The sequence below is a fragment of the Entamoeba invadens genome (genome assembly GCF_000330505.1).
Source record: "Entamoeba invadens IP1 unplaced genomic scaffold scaff_1105074724775, whole genome shotgun sequence".
NCBI classification, from domain to species: domain Eukaryota; phylum Evosea; order Mastigamoebida; family Endamoebidae; genus Entamoeba; species Entamoeba invadens.
Genome location: NW_004443536.1, coordinates 304,936 through 312,539, shown reverse-complemented (window position 1 = coordinate 312,539; position 7,604 = coordinate 304,936).

Sequence of the window (7,604 nt, the reverse complement as noted above, 5' to 3'; positions counted from 1 at the left end):
AGGAGGACGTCCTTTATAGCGGGAGGACGTCCCTAAACATGATTAGACATTTTGAACTGATCTTTGAGCCTCTTGGCAAAATCATCCATTTTTTTACCACAATGATTCAATTTCTGTTGTTTTTCGTTTTTTTAATCTTAAAATAGCAAAGTTTTCAACAAAAAGTTAATTTTTTCTGCTATGGTTTGGGTTTTTACTATATAATATAGTTTCTGTAAAAAATGTAATCGCTAGAACATTCTTTTTATTTTTGGAATTTTTATCCGTTAAAACAGCCCGAAACAATAGCATTAAAACGTCTATCAATAATATAAATTCTAAAAATATTAACTTGAAGATTTATTTTAATTATTATTATTTTTTGATTATTATTTGACTTGTAAATCATATCATATCTTTCAAACACAACAATATCAATTGATACATCCTAAAGAAAAAACAACCACGAGTGATTTGTGGAAAGGTTTTTATTACTGTATTCTCAAGAATTGATTATTATCATTTTTATATGTATTTATTATATTTGTTTATAATTTATTATTGTTTTTTTTGAAACTCTTACTTTTTTGAATTGTTCTATTGTTGTTTTATATCAAATAATAATTTCATTTATTTATTTTGATTATGTATTCCCAAAACTTTAGATGTTAATAAGTTAGTATTATAGTTTATTTGATATTATAATTTTTATCATAATTATAATAAATAATAAAAAAAACAAACGAGAATATTAAAAGTAGTTGAATTAGTTTTTCTTTCAAATTTTTCTTATTTTTTATAAAAAATCCATTCAAAAATGTAAATAAAAAATAATAAAACATATAATTAGTACCTTAAAAAAAATAATCGTTTATAGTAAATACATTACATTTAAACAATATCAAACAATTTTCAAACATACTGAGTTCCACAAAATCACAAATTCTAATTAACCAAGTTACCATTATATTATTAAAATGTATATATTATATTATCAATTCGTATGCTATAATTCCATTTTTTCTACAATGATCAATTAAAAAAGATTGCAAACGACTATTACAACATTTAATAAAAAAGTTGCTGTTTTCTTTTTAGAAAGTTATCAGTCAATTTTAATTACAAATGTATCAAATTTGGTATTCTTATGAAATGTTTACATTTTATCTCTGCAGAGTGTCAACATAGCATATTTTTAACAAATATTCAGATAAAATGATCATTATAATTATAGATTTAAAAGGGTTCACAATAAGCTGTATATTGATGATATGTTTTTTTGATTAGATTAATTCTTTTGTATTTCCTCGAGTGTATTTAAAATTGGACATAAAACACAACTACACAACATAATTTTAGTTATAATTAAATAGTTAACAAAAAAATTTAAATATATAAAAAGATAAAAATATATTTTCGAGTCATTTGATTCATTTTTTTAATTATACAAATTTTGGTTTATTTACATTTTTGAGTAATTACACATGTCCGATAACAAAGTGAATTAATTTTATTGAATACTTTGATTATTTTTCTCTTGTTATAAATTTAAAAAAACGTCATATTCTATTTTATTAATTAGAGTTTGATATTTGTAATGGTGTTTTTATAAATGGTAAAAAAATAGACAATAATAATCATCATGTGTGTAAGTTGATATTTTCTGTACATTTATATTGTTGTTTGATATTATCTTCAAAGTGTTAATTTGTTTTTCAGTGATGAAATAGAAATGAATTAACAACAAGTTTTAAGCAAATTGATAAATTTTGCCATTGTTTATTTTTATTAAAGATCGTTGTTGACTTTATTTTGTTGGTATTTGTCATATTAAAATTTTAAATATGACAAAATTGAAAAAAATGTTAATAATCAATAAAATTAATTAAAAACTTATTTTTTTTTCTAAATAAAGGTATCAAGTCAATTTATAACTTCAAAAAATGTATATAAAGGTGTTTACAAACTTGTATTTTCAAAATGAAAAGATATCCACAGATACAAAAGCAGTACAAAATACCCATAAATGAATTTACAGAGTGTTTAACATTTAAACCACATATTAAAGGAGTGTGCCAAACATTATTTAAACGTCTTCATTATTGTATTTTTTGTAACACTTTTTATGGAGATGAATTTGATTCTCATATTTCAATTCACAGATTTAGTAATGATATTGATACTGAAACATTGCAAAATTTTTATGATTCAAATATTGAAAATTTAAATTTACTTGCTGTTAACAGCCTTTTTGACAGTAAATGTGTCAATGCCACGAGACTTTTTGACCTCCACAAAAAAGATATTGACAACTTTATAAATGAAAGTCGTGTAACTCAAGAATATATATATATAAAACAATTGATACATTGAACAATGATTGGCATAATTATGAAACAAATTTGACTATTCCTTATCCATTAAATATAAATTTTCCAAAAGAAATGCAAATGGAGATTGTAACACATTCAGAAACATTTTATCATTTAGAAGATATTAATAATACACAAAACAATCAAATACAAATGAAGCAACTTAACGAAAATAATATAGATGTGTTAGATGTAAACATTGTAGATAATACACAATTGACTTTGAACAATACAAATTCACAAAAACCAATCAATACTCGTCAAATAAGTAATGTTCAAAAAAATTTGTTAAATTTAACAGACACAACAATTCCAATGTTAATTATAAATGACGATCCACATAATAATTCATTATCACAAGAACACTCTAACGTATCAAGTGAACAAAACACAAGTGATAGTGAAGTAATTGATATATTAAATCAAAGTGTTTCTCTTGATACTTTAAGTGAAAGTACAGATAATGAATTTGATAGTAGCAACACAGGTACTGATTTTAATCAAACATCTGAAGAACAAAACGACGACTTGAGTGAAAGTGAGAACAGTTTAAAAGATGGTCCTGAAAAAATCAACAACACAAAAAATAATATTGAAATAATTAAAACTTTGATAAAAATCATTACTGAAACAAAAAATATAAAAGAAGGACGTATTGAAGAAATTGTAAAAAAAATTCAGGAAGAAATAATTTCCAAAAGTGAAAACACTTCAAAATTAAGAAATAAACTTCAAAATAAATATTTCATGATTTTATTTGCATTGTATTTCAAAATGATGTCTTTAACAGAGTTCCAAATTAAACAAGTGTTAGAAGCTACTAAAATTTTGACAATATACGGAAACAACAAATTTGTAATTAAAGTGAGTACTAAAACTATTATACGCTACATGGAATTGATTCATATATATTCCAAACAAAAGTTGATGGAGATTGGTAAATCTGGTGTTGATTATCATTTAATTGCAGACAGTACCAAATTTCGTTCAAAAGAAAAGTTTTCACTGTATTGTCGTGTTTTAAATGGATTTATACCCGAAGAAATAAAAATAAAAATTGGAAGCTATTTTGGGAAAACAAGTGGATTGGGGTGGGAAAAATGGGTTAAACGAATTCTTAAACACTTTCATTTGTCCTTAAACCATTTAAAAGGATGTACTGTTGATGGTGGAAGCAACATGAAATCTTTAGCAATGCATCTCAAAATGCTTATCATACGATATAAACATCACAAAGAACATCTTAGAAAAATCCACATTAAAAATACACATGTTGGGTTTTTGGCTGATATAAATACACGACAAAATCAGAGCGAGTATATTCAAACGGAAAATGTTAAATGTTTGTTGTTTAAAATGATTTTTTGAATATAGTGTTAATGACATAATAAATATTCTTTTTATTATATTTTTATAATAACACATTTATTAAAAATTTACAATTGTTTATAATCAAAATAAATATCTTTTTTTTGTTAACAAAAAGCGTCAAACCGTGTAAACTCTGAACAACTTAAAAAATCGTTCAAGTATAATTACTGTTTTTGTCACCGATGTAACCGAGGCACTTCTCGTATTTTTGATAAAAACGAGGGAGCACTTATTAAACAATTCATAAATACAATTTCTAATCAACATTGGAGAACATTGTGGTATAATTATACAATTAACAACAAAATTGACAAGGTCGCTCTTCAAAACCGTTTTTATGCAAATACACGTTTTTGTTACAATGAACTAATATTAAACTTTGTTTTTGAACACTTTGATGTATACAAAAATTTCCTAAAAAAGAATAATTTTAAATTTGAACCACAAAACGTTGTTAAAAATCGACTTGGAGAACCCAATCTCGACAATCCTTTGTTTGTTGGAGCCTTATTTTACACCGAATATATTCTCAGTGAAATATCATTGATTCTGAGTTGGCTTCAGACGCCAAAAATAACAATTTCTTTGGCTTTTCCGAGAATTCAAAATTACATTAAACGATTATTTGATTTAAGAAATATAATTAAAGACACTTCTTTGACACAATTCTCATCTCTTCCTTTTATAAGAGAAAATGATTCATTTGGTATTGAAATTCTGAGAGAAGTATGTTGTGATTTAACAACGAGAATGATTCAATCATTCGTGTATCGATTTTCTAATCCCTTTAAAAAATGTAAAATTCAAATTGGTCGATGTAAATCAGTAAACGAGGAACACCTTTATATAGAAACATACGACGAATATATAAAATTTTTTGAAGAAAACACTCCTGAATATTTACGTCGTCAATTCAACGAGTCACTTTACCCTGATAAATTTGTACAACTAGTTATAAATAACAAAAATGATCCATCTAAACAAATAGAGCAACTTAAATGTGATTTAATTATGAGTTGCGAAGAACATGCATCAGAAGAATTGAAAAATATACAAATGTTTATTGAAAATGAATTAAACTTTGATATGTTCAAAAACATTAAAACATCCTTTTACAATCAAAATGTAATTCCAAAACAAATTAAAATGACCAAAAAAGAGAGAATACAGATTGATGCCATTAAAGACACATCGGGTCATTTTACTAAACTGTATGTACCAACTTTGTTCGATGTTGTTTTATCTGATCAGGTGGTTAATTCTCCTTTTGAAATTTTGACACAACGTACAAATTTTAGGAACTACACTGCAAATCATCTCACAGAATTTGTAAAAATATGTCCAATGGAATATCTAACAATGCAAAAAACCCTCGAAATGATCCAAAATGATCAAAGAAAATCTTTCCCCAAATTGATTCTGCTTGTGAAAGAATTAAATCTTATCGCAGTGACGAGTTGTGTTGTTGAAAAAAGTTTTTCAGTTTTGAAAGTAACTTTACATCAAAACATGTCAACAAGATCTGCAGAAATAGGCTTTGAAGCAAAACAAGTGTTTAATTAAGTTTCATTTTATTTTTTTTACTGAATGTATATACAAATGGTTATATTTTTTATAAAAATATATATATATATATATATATATTTATATTTTATAAAAACAAAATTAGATTAAAACGTTTATTATTGTATAATATAATAAAAATGCTAAAAATTATAATTTTGTTGAACTTATTTATTTGTGATAATTATTTTCTAATGTTTTGTTGACCCGGTACTTGGCAGCGGGGAAAATACTTGTTGGTTAACTCATTTGAAAAAACAATAATTGAAATTATATTAATATTATAAAAATTATTTATTGCGAATAATTTAATAATTAATTATTTATTCATCATCAAATTGTTTAAAATAATTGCTAATAAGTTAAAAAAAATTATATTGCCTTAAGTTAAATTTTAAACAGTAATATAGTTAAATTAATGTTAATTATAATAAATTATTAAATATTTTTGTTAATTCTTTTTCAAAATACAACAATAACTGTGAATTTTTAATTGTTTTGTTTCAATTTATAAATATCATTCTATTGATATATGTTTTAATGAAATATAGTTTGTATTTGAATTAACAAATCATATATTTTATATATATTATTTAAATATAATAATTATAAAACATGAATAAATAAATCCATTTTTGCCATATATTATTTGGTGATTATATTTTATTTATTATTCGACCTTTGATTAAAATTTAAAAATAAAATAACTTCAGATGTTTGATTAATAACCATGATAAAAAATTATTAAATGTGACTAAAACAACTTCTGATTGTAAAAAAAATGTTTGTGATTAAAAAAATCCAATTGTGTTTTTAATTAACATTCTTTATAATTAAAAACAATAATATTTATAATAAACTTATAAACTGTTAATTAAAAATAAATATTCTATTGACAAAAAAATTTACAATGTAATGATAAACATTTAAATTCAATTTTATATTTACCAGAAAATTGGTTAATTACAATGATAAAGCTCATAATAATTGGATAAAAATACTAAACATAAGATATAAAAAGAAATCTCGAATAGCACACATGACATAGTATATTAATTGAGTAACTGATTAATCAATTTAGCTGAAAATATCTACCTGTCTTTAAACATTGAAAGAATATAACCACATTTAGTGAAAACGAAAGACTTATGACTCAGAGTGAAAAGACTGTGTAAAATATGATAAGGCAACAAATTATTTGTATTTTTCGAATGAGAAATTGGATGCTCCTGGATGAAATGGTACTGGAGATTGGCAGTAAATAAATAACGCTGACATGATGTAAAAAATGTTAATTGACTCTGGCTGTTAGAAAGAAGAATTGTAAAACCACAAAACAAAAGAAAAAATGTCGAGTTGAGAGTCAGTATATAATTGCTCGTCTTGAAACACGATCTGAGAATCTGATACTCGAGCAAAAGTTAAAAAACAAAACCAATACATAAAGCAAATATTAATGACAAAACATAATACAAGAGTGAGTTACGAAATGCCAAAGTTAAACTATTTAGACTCAAAAGGTTAAAACTTGAAGTTTAAGTGTTTTATTTGAAGAAAAAATATGTAAAAATACTATGGAGTGCAGTTGAGCAAATTATACTCATTCAATGAGTTTAAGAGCAAGACCATTTAACTTACAAGATGTACAATTTAACAATAAATTTGGAAATTTCAAGTAAGAAAGTATCAAAAGTTTAACAAGTATTAATTATGTTTTATCATTTTGTTTGATATTCACTTCGATGATGTTACGGTGTGTTAGATAATGTTTGGTTGTTGAAAGTTTCTGATAGCAATTTCATTTTTGTTTTTAGTCGTGATAATAAATCATTTTTGACAAAATCATGTTATGATATTTAATTGACAAATTGTAAATTTTGTTTTTAGTTTTGTTATTCTTTTTTGTTTGTATTTTTGTTATAGAAAAGTTATTAATCCCGTTAATTTAAGTATTTGTTACCTATCATTTTTGGGAAGATAATTCAATTTTGTATTTGTTCTTAATTTAACTATATTTTAATTATAGTTTTAGTTGTATTATTAATTTTTATTTTCAATTAAGATAAAAATTTCAATATATCTTATTTCTGCTTTTCTTTAATCTCATTTTTACTATTAATAAACAATAAATATACCAATATTTATTGTTTTTTTTGTTACAAAATTCTATTATTTATCAAATATGTTAAAAATTTTGTTGTTCTTTAACATTAGTTATTAAGTATTCGACGGGATTATTAGGATGTTTTTAACCCGACATTTCATTATAAAGAAGGCTAAAATTAAGTTTGATTTTATATAAATACTTTTTCCGTGACC